Source organism: Lactuca saligna, chromosome 7 (assembly GCF_052625555.1).
Source record: "Lactuca saligna cultivar CGN05327 chromosome 7, ASM5262555v1, whole genome shotgun sequence".
Classification (NCBI taxonomy): domain Eukaryota; kingdom Viridiplantae; phylum Streptophyta; class Magnoliopsida; order Asterales; family Asteraceae; genus Lactuca; species Lactuca saligna.
In genome coordinates this window covers 127,714,587-127,729,958 of record NC_136423.1, presented here as the reverse complement: position 1 = coordinate 127,729,958, position 15,372 = coordinate 127,714,587, and positions in this window count along the sequence as shown.

Below are 15,372 nucleotides of genomic sequence, written 5' to 3'. Positions count from 1 at the left end.
AGATGAGCTAAAAGTGTCTGTAGTGTGGTAGTTATATGTGTTTTTAATAGTCTAATGCTAATAACAAGAAGTCTGATAATTTTGGGATCCTCCGGAATCAACATATGAACGTTATTAGACTTGGTATTCCAGATATTTTTCCTGGTTGAGATAACTCTCCGTTGAGAATGAGTCTTGTGTTGACTAATTATACACACGTGAGAGAAAAAAATATATAACTATTACAAATGTTATTCATATTAGTGGTAGTAGCCAGGATCTCGGGACTTGTTTAAAGATCCTGAGAATTTAGAAGTATTTAAGGATCCTAAATATGATTCAATGATCATATCCCTAACAATTTCCCCAAATTATACCTGCGAAATATAACCATTATTTTTTAAATATTAACAGGTATAATTTTTAAGTTAAAAAATAAAGTAAAAATCTCTAACAGATGTTGTGACAACCTGAAATTTACTCCGTCACTATAACCCGTTTCCGTTAATAAAACCCGTCTTTATCAAACTTTTCCGTTAGCATTTGGATTAAGTCATTTAAATTGAGAATTTTATTCTGACTTCATGCGTGTCCAAACACATTAGAATCACGTGAAAACACCCCCAATATTCATTTGGAAGATTTTTAGTTACAACTAAGTCGGGTTATGACAATTTAATCAGGTACGACCATAAACCCTATTTAACGTCGGTATCGGGTAGATTTCCACCGGGCCACAAACTCAAACCTTATATAAAGGATGAGTGACCTTCATTTAAGCTTTTTCCCACCTCCTCATAACTTTCTCTCTCTACTCTCTCTCTCTCTACAACTCGAGTTTTGATCCAAAAACACCCCTTCAAGCTCCAAAATCGTAAGTGATCTATCCCAGCTTATTGTTTAACTTGTTAAGCATACAAATTTATGTTTAAATCATCCAAAACTCTCAAAAACTTGTGTTTACAGTTGGGGAACATCTCCCAAAACCGTAAACTCCTATAAAGGGGTTTTGAAGCCCCAAACCCTTCCAAATCCCTTCTAGTGCTTATATATGACTTAAGGACTTGAATATACGAGCTTAGGACACCAAAAACTTTCCTTTTGGTTAGTAAACATGAGTTTACGGCCCAAGAATATTCTTGGACTGTAAACACTCCTTCATAGACCATAAACACCATTTAAGGTGTTAAATTGCCCCTTAAACACCTCCAAAAGCTTGCATGAGTGCCTAGGACCTTGTATTCCTTCATGTGATGCACCAAACCATGCACAAATGAGCCACACTTGAGTTTACGGTTTGGGAAGGTCTCCCAAAACCGTAAACACCTCCAAAGGGTGTTTAAGTTCCATTAACACCTTGCATGGCTTACATTTGGGTCTAGAACATTGCATGCTTAACCTACAACCACCAAAACACATGAAGAATGGACCAAGCATGAGTTTACGGCCGTAAACTCATGTGTTTACAGTAGTAAACTCCCCAAGTGTCCTTCAAGAATCGTAAACCCCTTTTCCAAGGTCATTTCATGTCTCGATCACTTCCCAAGCCTTTGATTCAACCCTAGAACCTTCCCTTGTGCATTGTAAGACCTTTAAACACCCAAGAACACACCACCCATGAGTTTACGGCCGTAAACTCATGGGGATATGGTCTATGGGCCGTAATCTCCCCTAGGAGTTTACTCTTGAAGAGCAAACTCCATATTTAGGCCTTACACCTCCTTAGATGCAACCCAGATCACTCCTAACACTTGAAATAAAGTGTTTCCGCGTCTCGGAGTGTATTATCTTAATTAATTAGTGGTTCAAAGACTAATTAGATACAATTATGTATCTCTTCATATTACATAGGAACCTCGCGTGTGTTCAAGCCTCGAACTGACACTTAGCATCCTAACTGACACATTTCTCGACTGGTGAGTTCATACCCCTACACCTTTTTACGTGTTTTTTAATGTTTTCAGGGGGGGGGGGGGATACAAGCAAAAGTACAAGAAAATCTTGTACTCAAACTTATTATTTCGTATGAAATGTTTCATATTCCGAATGCTTTTAACACTGAAAACCGTATTAACCAACCGTTTAACTTGCAGAGTTAGTTTTCAAACTAATTGCGAAACTCATTATAAAATGTTACATTTTATATTTCACAAATGATTTTCCATATGATTACTGTTAAAATCATTAAACTTAGAACTCTTGATACGTCCTCTGAAACACTCCACAAAGATACGCGAGTGGAGGACCACCTCTGTAACCAGAATGTAAAACAGAATTTTTCGCATTATTACTTGTAAATTCGTTATTCATAAGATTGGAAACACGTCCTCTGTAACACTCCACATAGATGCGCGAGTGGAGGACCGCCCCTGTAACCAGAATCTCCTAGAAGGAGAGCGTGACTTGAGTGTATAAATCTATACGGGGCTGACTACCCCGCACCTTGCTGCTAGCTACAGTGGGACCGGCAGGTCTACGGGTGACAAAAGTCATAAAATGATACTGGACTTCTTATTGCCATATCTAGTCTATCGTATGGTTATGGAACTTGCAAACTTAGATAACGGAGATTTACTTTTTAGTAATAATGAACCTAGTGAACTAATAACCTTAAGAATTAGTTTACTACCTACTTATTAGTTTTATATACGTGTTAAAACTAATGCACTTTACAAGGATAACCATGCTTTCAGAATACTTCATTAACGCTACAAGTATGGTAGATACTTGTACACTTCATTCCGAATCGATAACCAAACACAAACTTTTAAGGAAAATAAGGGTTTTCCTCGGATAACTGAATTGTTCTTAACCAGATTGTGTAACAAACGAATAATTAAACTTTTCTTTTAAGAAAATATGGGATTTTCTTGGATAACAACTTTTTCAGAAAACCAAATGAAACTTTTTGTTTTACAGAAACAAACCGCTTATGAACTCACCAGCTTTATGCTGATATTCCTAAAACTGCTTGTATTCTCAGGTCAATGTTAGACAGGTATCCCGCAATATTTTGGAGAAGATGGAGCATATTAGTAGTATCGTCTTTACTTTTGTTATACTGATGTATATATTAAACATGTAACTTTGCTTTCAAACAAATGTAAATTTCCTATGTAATGTAATGGTTGTGTTACTATGCTTACTATGTACATTGGTTGTGATACTTTACTTGACGTCCTCCTCCCCGGAACGTTTCCGACATCGGTTTCGGGGTGTGACAGATTGGTATCAGAGCCCTTCTTTATAGTGCACTAAGTATACCGAACCTTACATGGTATATAACTATAAACAGTAAGGGGCCGAAGTGCTCTGAACTAAAAGTATACTTTAAAATATAAGTATTTTTCAAAAGTATACAAGAATACCTAACCGCCAGAAACCGTAACTACGAGTAGAACAAAACATAAGTAATTGGGTGTTGTATGTTGCGGTTAAACTTGGGCAGTTATGTAGTCGTGTCTAGGGTCAATATAGCCTGATCAACTATATTCATTCGTGACACGGCCAACATGTGCTTGGGAGTGACTATGGTGTGCAGCATGCCTAAAACTTACCAAATATCCAAACAATGAGTCATCGTTGCCGCGAAACATAAAATACTATAGGAGTATTTTAGCCAAAACCGAATACGTTGTAGAAATTCATTTCGAGTGTTGCTACTCATTCTTTCCTTAGCGATAGTTTACCTGCTTTGATAACTCCTTCCCGTTTTATCGCTTAGTAGAACACTATATCTGCCATAATGAGATATATCTTATTTCATATCTCTTGATTCCATTTAGAGGACTTACCATCCTCTCTTTCCTGATCATTTTAGATCAAGATGCATTCGAGGAAAACAACCAGCTCAAAGAACAACAATCCTCCTCCACCACTACCTCCCTCTCCATTTGATCCCTCCATGTTCCAAGAAGCTGTTGCTGCTGCAGTGGCTACTGCTATGTCACAAATGAACCCCGGTGGTTCAGGCGGACCAGGAGGTGGTACTCAGCCTCAAAATCAGGAAGGTAGTCAGGGACACTGGAAGGAGTTTTCCTACAAAGACTTTATGAACGCAAAACCTACACCTTTCAATGGCACTGGAGGTGTCATTGCCCTAACTCGATGGTTCGAGAAAATCGAATCTATTTTCAAAATCTGTGCCTGTTCAGAAACTGACAAGGTGAAGTTCGCCACCTGCACTTTCACCGATAAAGACCTAACTTGGTGGAATGACTGAGTCAAATCCTTAACCCTTCTTGTAGCCAACGCTATGGGTTAGGAAAGCATGTGGGAGGTTCTGCTTGCTGAATACTGCCCTCGGGGCGAAATGCAGAAGCTGGAGCATGAACTATGGAACCTAAAGATGAAGGGTTCCGATATTGCCGCTTACACTTCCAGATTTGATGACTTGGCGCTTCTCTTTCTGGGAATGGTTACCCCGGAAAGCAAAAAGATTGAGAGATTCATCTGGGGGTTGACCCAGCCAACCAAGGGTAATGTTTTGGCTGCGAAGCTAGACACCTACAACAGCGCCAAATGCCTAGCGCAAACTCTGATCGACCACGGAGATGATATTGAGGAAGCGGCCACCACTCCTGAACCGACAAAAAGGAGTGGTGAGAAAAGAAAATTTTGGAAGCAGAAGAAGGGTTGGTCTTCGTAGGAGTCCTCGAAGAAGCAGCAAACTGTGGCAGTCCATGCTGCTACTACCCCTGTTGTTGCTTCTTCCATCACTTCCACAGCTCAAACACCTACTAGTAAGTATGCTTTTACCCTTCCCCGATGCGACAAGTGTAACTTCCACCATAACCCCGGTCCATGTCGTGAACTATCATGCTCCAACTGTGGTAAAAAGGGGCATACGATTCGATTCTGCAAAGCACTAACCCAATCAACCAATCAAGCTTCTGGAGTGGGTGTCGGTCAGGCCTGCTATGGATGTGGTGAAGTCGGGCATTTCAAGAGAAACTGACCCAAGGCAGCAACAACTAGCAACACCGGGAGAGTTCTAACTATGGGACGAGGCAGTCGCCGATCCCACTGTTGTCTCAGGTATGTTCCTTCTTGACAACTCTTATGCTTGCATCCTTTTCGATTATGGTGCTGAACAAAGTTTTGTTAGCCATTTATTCAAACATCTTCTTAAACATAATCCTCAACCATTAACCGAAACGTTTACCGTCGAGATGGCTAACGGTGAGAAAGAGAACGCCAACGATATATTCTTAGGATGTACCCTTACCCTGAATGATCATTCTTTTCCCATTGACCTAATGCTAACGGTGAGAAAGAGCTTTGATGTTATCATTGGCATGGATTGGTGGAGTCCCAATCATGCTGATATCCTTTGTTACGAAAAATCCATTCGTCTCAATCTCCCCTCTGGCCAAACTCTCTTGATCTACGGCGATAAACCTAGCTCCAATCTTTGCATCATTTCCCGCATCAAAGCTTAAAATCTCCTATGAAAGGAGTGTTATGCATTCCTAGCTTATGTAATCAATGAGAAACAGGAAGTTAAAGACTTCGAGAGCATCCCCGAAGTCTGCAACTTTCCTGATATCTTTCCTGAGGAGCTCCCGGGAATCCTCCCGAATGCCAAGTCGAGTTTCACATTGACCTGATTCCTGGAGCTAATCCTGTAGCCAAGTCTCCGTATCGCTTAGCTCCAGCAGAAATACAGGAGTTATCCAGCCAGCTCAATGAGCTGCTTGACAAAGGGTTCATCAGACTGAGTTCCTCACCTTGGGGAGCCCTGTTATTATTTGTGAAGAAGAAAGATGGATCCTTTCGGATGTGTATAGACTACCGCGAGTTGAATAAATTGACCGTCAAAAACCAATATCCTCTTCCTCGAATAGACAAACTTTCTGATCAACTTCAGGGAGCCAGTTACTTCTCGAAGATAGACCTTAGATTAGGGTACCATCAACTTCGAGTTCACGAGAATGATTTTTCCAAGACAACATTCAGGACTCGATATGGACACTACGAGTTCGTAGTGATGCCCTTCGGTCTAACCTACGCACCAGCAGTGTTCATGGATCTGATGAACCGGGTGTGTCGCCCTTTTCTGGACAAGTTCGTCATCATGTTCATTGACGACATACTTGTCTATTCCCGAAGCGAAGAAGATCACAAACAACACTTGAGGTTAGTGTTGGAAACTCTTAGGTCGGAGAAGCTGTACGCGAAATTCTCCAAATGCGAATTCTGGATTCGGAAGGTAACTTTTCTTGATCACGTGGTAAGCGAGGAGGGTATACACGTGGACCCTTCCAAAATCAAGGCGATAGAGAATTGGTCGGCACTGAAGACACCCACAGAAATCCGTCAATTCTTGGGTCTCACCGGCTACTATCGTAGATTTATTCAGAATTTTTCCAAAATCGCCAAACCCCTAACCACTCTGACACAGAAAGGTGTACCCTTTTGTTGGAGTGAAAATCAAGACACTGCCTTTCAAACATTGAATGAGCCCTATGCAGCGCACCTATCCTGTCCCTGCCCGAAGGAACAGAGCATTTCATTGTCTATTGTGACGCGTCCAATCAGGGCTTAGGCTGTGTGCTTATGCAGAGAGAAAAAGTTATCGCTTAGGCCTCGAGACAGCTGAAGGTACACGAAGTTAATTACATGACTCATGACCTGGAATTAGGAGCAATGGTCTTCACACTGAAGAATTGGAGACATTACCCCTACGGAACTAAGTGCACGATCTTCACCGACCATAAAAGCCTACAATACATCTTCAATCAGAAGGACTTAAACATGAGACAACGATGATGGGTAGAACTGCTCAATGATTATGAGTGCAAAATCCGCTACCATCCTAGCAAGGCCAATGTGGTAGCAGATGCCCTTAGCCGAAAGGAAAGCTTAAGCAACAAGGAGAAGACGTTAACAATGACCATCCATTCCCACTTATCTGCACAGATCCGAGATGCCCAGTTGGATGCTTTAAAACCAGAGAACATGTTGAATGAAACCTTGAGGGGAATGGATAAGAAACTTGAGATCAGAAGTGATGGAGTCTACTGTTTCATGGATCAAATCTGGACCCCGAAGTTCGGAGGTTTCAGGGAAGTTGTCATGAACGAAGCTCACAAAACCAGATACTCTGTGCACCCGGGTTTGGACAAGATGCACCTGGATCTTAAGAAGCTATACTGGTGGCCAAACATGAAATACGAAATATCTACCTTCATGGGCAAGTGTCTGACTTGTGCCAAGGTAAAGGTCGAGTATCGGAAGCCCTCGGGTCTACTGCAGCAGCCCGAGATACCTGAGTGGAAATGGGAGATGATTACCATGGATTTCATCACCAAGTTACCCAAATCTCTGAGTGGGTACGATACCATTTGGGTAATTGTCGACCGATTGACAAAATCCGCTCACTTCCTTCCGATTAAAGAATCATTCAAGATGGAAAGACTTACGCGAATCTACATCCAAGAGATAGTCTGAATGCACGGTGTACCTGTCTCCATTATCTCCGATCGAGTTAGCCGGTTTACCTCAAGGTTTTGGCAGTCCCTTCAGAAAGCTCTTGGAACTAAGTTGGATATGAGTACAACTTATCATCCTCAGACAGACGGGCAGAGTGAGAGAACTATCCAGACCCTGGAAGACATGTTGAGAGCATGTGTCATCGATTTCGGAAAGTCGTGGGACACTCATTTACCCTTGATCAAGTTCTCGTATAACAACAGCTACCACACCAGTATCAAGGCTACCCCATTCGAAGCCCTCTATGGTCGCAAGTGCAGATCCCCTCTATGCTGGGCCGAGGTAGCGGACACGCAGGTAGCCAAGAGTCGAGTCCCCGACAGTGCTCTCACTGGTCCTGAAATCATCCGCGAAATCACCGAGAAGATCATCCAAATCCGAGAGCGACTGAAAGCTTCACGAGACAGACATAAGAGTTACGCCAATAAACGATGAAAACCCTTGGAATTCCAGGTTGGAGATTGTGTCCTGTTGAAGGTCTCTCCCTGGAAAGGCATGATACGCTTTGGAAAGTGCGGAAAACTTAACCCAAGGTACATAGGACCTTTTGAGATCCTCGCTAGGATCGGTCCTGTAGCTATAAACTCTGACTACCTCAAGAACTTAGCAACATCCATCCTGTCTTCCACATCTCTAATCTTAAAAAGTACCTATCCGACGAAACCCTCGTAATCCCTCTTTACGAGATTGAGATCAACTAAAACCTAAACTTCGTGGAAGAACTCAAGAACCCATTGAAATCATGGATCGAGAGATTAAACTTATGAAACAAAGTCGTATCCCGATAGTGAAGGTTCGCTAGATTGCCAAGCAGGGACCCGAGTTTACTTGGGAGCACGAAGACTCGATGAAACAAAAATATCCGCATCTTTTTCCAATCCCATGATTTGTATTTTAATTCTAAATTTTGGGACAAAATTCCCTTTAACGGGGGGATAATGTGACAACCTGTAAATTATTTCGTCGCTGTAACCCGTTCCGTTAGTAAAACTGTTTGTATTCCAATTTTTCCGTTAACTTTTGGTAAATTAATTAAAGTGAGAATTTTTATTTTGACCTCGTGAGTGTCCAAACCCATTTGAAACAAGTGAAAGCGCCCCAAATTTTAATTTGGAAAATTTTTAGTTTCGACCACGTCGGGTTATGACAATTAAATCGGGTAAAATTGTAAACCCCGTTTAACGTCGGTATCGGGTAGATTTGCACCGGGCCACAAACTCAAGCCTTATATAAAGGATGAGTGAACTTCAATTTAGCTTTTTACCACCACCTCATAACTTTCTGTCTCTACTCTCTCTCTAAAACTCGAGTTTGATCCAAAAACGCCTCTTCAAGCTTCCAAAATCGTAAGTAATCTACCCTACCTTGTTATCTAACTTGTTAGGCATGCAAATCTATGTTTAAATCACTCAAAACACTGAAGAATAAGTGTTCATAGTTTCGGAACACCTCCCAAAACCGTGAAATCCCTTAAAGGGGGTTTTGAAGCCCCAAAACCCTTCCAAGTCCCTCCTAGTGCTTAGATATGGCTTAAGGACTTGCATGTACGAGATTTGAAAACCAAAATCATATCATTTCGGTAGTAAAAATGAGTTTACGGCCCAAGAACATTCTTGGACCGTAAACACATCTTCAAGGACCATAAACACCTTTTAAGCTGTTAAATTGCCCCTTAAACACCTCCAAAAGCTTCCATGAGTGCTTAGAACCTTGTACTCCTTCATGTGATGCACCAAAACATACACAAATGAGCCACACTAGATTTTACAGTTTGGGAAGGTCTCCCCAAACCGTAAACATCTTCAAAGTGGTGTTTAAGTGCCCTTAACACCTTGTATGGCTTAGAATTGGATCTAGAACTTTGTATGCTTAACCTATAACCACCAAAACACATGATTCATGGACAAACATGAGTTTACGGCCATAAAATCCTGTGTTTAAGGTAGTAAACTCCCCAAGTGTCCTTCAAGAATCGTAAACTCCTTTTCCAAGGTCAATTCAAGTCCCGATCACTTCCTAAGCCATAGAATCAACCTTAGAAACTTCCCTTGACCAATGTAAGACCCTTAATCATCCAAGAACACACCACCCATGAGTTTACGACTGTAAACACATGGGGATATGGTCATTGGACCGTAAACACCCCTAAGGGCTTACTCTTGAAGAGTAATCTCCTTATTTAGGCCCTACACACCCTTAGATGCTACCAGGATCACTCCTAACACTTGAAATGAAGTGTTTTCGTGCCTTGGAGTGTATTTTCGTATCTAATTAGTAGTTCAAAGTCTAATTAGATACAATCATGTATCTCTTCATATTAACTAGGAACCTCGCGTGTATTCAAGCCCTGAACTGACACTTAGCATCCTAACCGACACATTTCTCGTCTGGTGAGTTCATACCCCTACACCTTTTTCCGTGTTTTCAATGTTTTCAGGGCGGATACAAGCAAAATTACAGGAATATCTTGTACTCAAACTTATTATTTCGTTTGAAATGTTTCATATTCTGTATGCTTTTTAACAATCGAAACCGTATTAACCAACCGTTTGACTAACAGAGTTAGTTTTCAAACTGATTGCAAATCTTATTATATAATGTTATATTGCATACTTCACAAATGATTTTCCCACTTTGTTAATGTTAAAATCATTAACTTATAACTTTAGAATACGTCCTTGGTAACACTCCACAGAGATACGCGAGTGGAGGACCGCCTTTGTAACCAAATCAAAAACAAGAATTTCCGCATTATTACTTGTAAATTTGTTAATCTTAATAATTGGAGACACGTCCTATGAAACACTCCACAGAGATACGCTAGTGGAGGACCCCCTGTAACCAGAATCTCCTAGACGGAGAGCGTGACTTGAGTGTATAGATCTATATGGGGCTAACTACCCCGCACCTCGCTGCTAGCTACAGTGGGATCGGCAGGTCTACGGGTGACAAAAGTCATAAGATGATATTGGACTTCTTATTGCCATATCTAGTCTATCGTATGGTTATGGAACTCGCAATTTAGATAACAGAGATTTACTTGTTGGTAATAATGAACCTAGTAAGCTAATAACCTTACTAATTAGTTTAATTCCCACACAATAGTTTTATATACGTGTTAAAACTAACATACTTTTCAAGGATAACCAGGCTTTTAGGAAACTTCACACAAACACTTTAAGTATGGTAGATACTTGTACACTGCATTCCGAATTGATAACTAACTAAAAACTTTTAAGGAAAATAAGGGTTTTTCCTGAGATAACTGAACTGTTCATAACCAGATAGTGTAACAAACAGATAACTCAAGTATTCATATAAGAAAATATATGATTTTCTTGGATATCAACTTTTTCATAAAACTAATTGAAACTTGTTCATTTTCAGAAACAAACCGCTTAGGAACTCACCAGCTTTATGCTGACATTTCTAAAATTGCTTGTATTCTCAGGTCCACATTTGACAAGAACCCCACGATCTTTTGGAAAGACGGAGCATTTTAGCAGTCTCGTCTTTACTTTTTTTCATTTTGGATGTATATTTCTATAATCATGTATAACTTTACTTTCAAACAAATGTAAATACTTTTATGTAACGTAATGGTTGTGTTTACTATGATTAATATGTACATTGGTTGTGATACTTTACATGACGTCCTCCGCCCCAGAACGTTTCCGCCATCGGTTTCGGGGTGTGATATCCTTTAACTCTCCAAGAAGTCTGCTCAGATAAGCCTATAGTTTCATCTGCATTATCAATAGGAGCAGACCAAAAGAAGTCGTCACACCCTTCAACATTATCTTTGTCAACTTTGATTCTCAATTTTGACGTTTGCTTTGAAGTGACTCCTGTGACTCCAGGAACCTAATTTGGTACTGTCTGAACCTTTTGATAAACCATAGCATTTTCTTTGAGCTTCTTTTCCTTATACTTTGCTAGACGAGAAAATTCCAATGAATTTTCTTAGATTAGTGGTTTGTCATTCTCAGTTTCGCTCTTCATAAACTCAAAGCAATCAACTACGTCTTCTACAGATATCTCACTCATCTCACTTTCATCATCAAATTCAGACATATTTTCTAAGTCTATTTTATTTTTAGAAGCTAGTTTGGCATTGGATTGGTCAAATGAGTGAATAGTGTCCGACTTAACTTTCAACTTATCATTTTCATCTAAAATGTCTTTTAACATACATTTGTGTTCCTTTGAATCAATGAAGTTTTCTATTTTATCCAGTCCAATTTTGTAGGACATGGACGTCTCTTCTGATGGTAGTTCTGATTCACATTCTGCTATGACCTCGTCTTCCTTAAATTCAAGAAATGGCAAAATCATCTTATGAATTTTCTTTCCTATCTCACAACTTAAGTGCAATAGAGCTATATTAGTATATAAACACTAAGAAATTAAAAAAAACATTCCTTTGTTTTAAAAACTTTAGATTGTCTCTTTGCAAATAAATACTTTCATCTCTAGCCCTAACTAACTCCTGCTCCTTTAGCTCAATCCACATCCTTCTCTCCTCACTCTTTGATGACACCCTGCTGAGTTGGTCAGTTAGGTTAGAATTTGCTAAGCGAGTTTGCATGAGACTACCACTTAAGTTAGGGAATTTAATTTTTAATTCATTTAATTCTTCTTCATAATTTGTTACTAGAACTTTAAGTGATTCAAGGATGGATTATACCTTTTTGATAAAACGATCGCAGTCATTGATCTGCTCACTGACTGGCTTTGCTGCAAAACATTTGTTTTCAGTCAGGTTCGGTTCCTCATTTGCACTTTCGGTTGATGATCCAGCGGTGACCATTAAGCACTTCCCAGCCGAACCTGCTCCCTTTGCTACATAAGCCTTTCCATGAGTGGGCTTTCTCACCTCTTCATATTCAGAGTCGGTTGACCAAACTTCGACGCCACCAAACTCATCTTTATCAGCATTCTCCTGCACAATCAAAGCATTCATGGAACTGTTAGTTCCTTTCTTTTTCTTGATCTCTTCCAGGTTACGCATGTAGTACGCCTCATCATCTTCTCCGTCTCTTTTCTTAGCCATTTTCCTTAGAATGCAATCCTTGGAAAAATGGTTCTTGTCGTGTCAGTAATTGCAGTCGAACCTTCAATCTCCTGCAAGCTTGCTCTCCTTCTTTTCTTCATCCTTTTCAGAGGTGATCTTCGCTTCATCCTTCACCTTCTCAGAGCTGTAACTTCCCTGCCAGTTTCGGTTCTTGTTGACAGGAAATTTTCTCCTTGCAAACTTCTTTGGATTGGTGACCATCATAGCATACTCCTCGCTTGTAAGGTCACATTCTGAAATATCAGCTTCTTCTTCTTCTCTGCAATACTTTTTCCTTTAGAGACTAGAGCCAGTGAACCCATACCAGAAACCACTTTTGCTTCTTTGGTTACTACACTTTCATGGGACTTAAGTATTCCCACAAGGTTCGCTAATGAGTAAGACTTAAACTGTTCGTGCGCTTTTACAGTTGAAACAACCGCCATCCATTCTGGTCTGACCCCATTCATAAATGTTACTTTCTGCTCAATCAACTTCCTCTCTATTCCATGCTTAATCATCTTACTTAAGAGATGATTGAATCGATCAAAAGTTTGTATTAGCTTCTCCTGAGGTTTCTGTTCGAAAACTCCAAATTCTGATAGTAGCAAGGTTTGAATGGAGTGTTCTAGATCTTCATTAGTCGAATAAAGTGCCTTCAACCTATCCCAAATTTCTTTAGCCATCGTCCATGAAGCGAACAACCGAAAAGTGTCAGATTATAATGTGAATCTGATTATTCTCATAGCCTTCACATTACACAACAATTTGTCTTTTTCATCCTGCGGCATCTTGTCTACATCCGCTACCAGTTTGTTATATTCCTTTTGTGTCTTCACAGTTTGTTTGTTCCTGAATGAACAAATGGTCCAAGTGTGATAGCTTCCTAGATGAGATAGCCGTTATCTTTAGATCCAACCACATAGTCTTCGAAGTGATGTGCCCATACTTCGTAGTCTTGAGTGTAGAGAATAGGTATCCTGGTTGTAGATCCAATGCTATTTGAGATATTGATGGGATTTGTTTGCGAATCGTCGCGAGAGATGGTGAGCTTTTAGAATCAAACCTATGAACTTGAGATTAGGGTTTTATCTAAAACAGATTTGCCTTTAAAATAAAGAAGACGACTTCTTATTTATACGATAAAAGCAGAAACCCTAAGGAATTATGAATACAGAAGGAATGTGTATTGATCACATATCCTCCTGATCTGATACCAATTGTGAGAACGTAGTTCTTTCAGGATCGATTGACTCTAAGCATGCAAACAAGTAAGAACGTAAATATAAACACGAATATGGATTGAATATGTTGAATGATTAATGCTTCAACACCTCAAAAGAGCTTGACTAAAAACTTCGACTGTAGAGGTTTTTTAGGGTTACTATCATCAAACGTAAAAAAGTCTTCTTCATATAATGCACACATACATGCATATATATAGTCTAACCCTACGAGAAAATCATGGATGACAGGCGCAATTCGGCTACAATACAAAAAGCCCAAGACACAACATAATAAGCCCCAACACTTTAAAGAGCTGAGCAACTCAAGTGTGATGCCTCAAATAGTTCACAAACACCATGAACAAAGGAAGACTTTGAGAGAGAGACTAGACACTCTAAAATTGGCTATCTCTCTTCCTAGAACACTTAGGGCCCCCGAGTTTGGCTAAGGGATAACACATTATAGTGTACGATTCCAAGAGTCATGGGTAAACCCTAATCCATACACTTAGGGTATGATCCATATCTCATGTGACCTAACTCTTCATGGATATTTACATAAACTTAGCCCATCATGGATCAATAGCCCAAACAATATATATATATATATATATATATATATATATATATATATATATATATATTACTATTTTACATAATTAGTCCCTATTTATTTAATTAGTCTCTTTTGAGCACTAAATTAATTCCAAATGAATTCTTCATCAATAAGTATTAAATATTATGATTGCTCAATTAATATATTATACTTATAATATATTAGTAATTCATAAATAGCCTCTTTCTTAAATATCCATCCAATCTGATTGTTCTAGTGAAGGCAACCCAAATAGACATTGCTACTCTCGGGTCAAGTACATACCAATTATAGTTATGGGCTTAGACTCCTAATCCAACAGAACAGTCGAGAGATTTTTGATCACTGAAATTCTTTAAGGGTATTTGTGAGTGTTGAAGAGAGATGTAGTGTCAAAAGCCCTTTATACTGTTTGTGTGGTGTAAGAAATATGGAGAGAGATGTATCGGATACTAAAAAGTCGCCTATAAAAGCATGACTTGACAACTGTTATGTCAGAAACGTGCGTCATGCGGTGGTAAAGTAGATGTCTGTTCAAATTTTCACGCGTACATCTGAATTCCTATCCATAAGAGATTGTCGCTTCGGCTTCACCCTTTCGCAGTTAAGTTGCGTACCACCTATCGCATATAGATACAGACTTTCGCTTTTAAGAAAACTTGAGTTGCACTGCGAAACTGAAAATATGTTTGAGTACCACGAACCAACCTTTTTGAAAATCACAAGGATCTTCGTGCGAGAATGTGTTAATGATAAAGAAATACAGCAAGACATATGTGTGGGATTTTACTGATGTCTTGTTTAAGACACAAAATAGTGGATCCCATACCAAAATCTCTTCCTTCAAAGACAAAAGAGACTAAGAAATGTATGAGTAGTCAGTTGAACGAGTATCTTTGGAATTATTTTACTGGCTTGGATAAATGCAGAAATCTCAAAAAATAAAAACTAGATCTTTTGGATAGAAATTTCATAGGTCTAGACCATTTCATTAAGATCTCGCAAAAGAAAAAGATAACTATTGG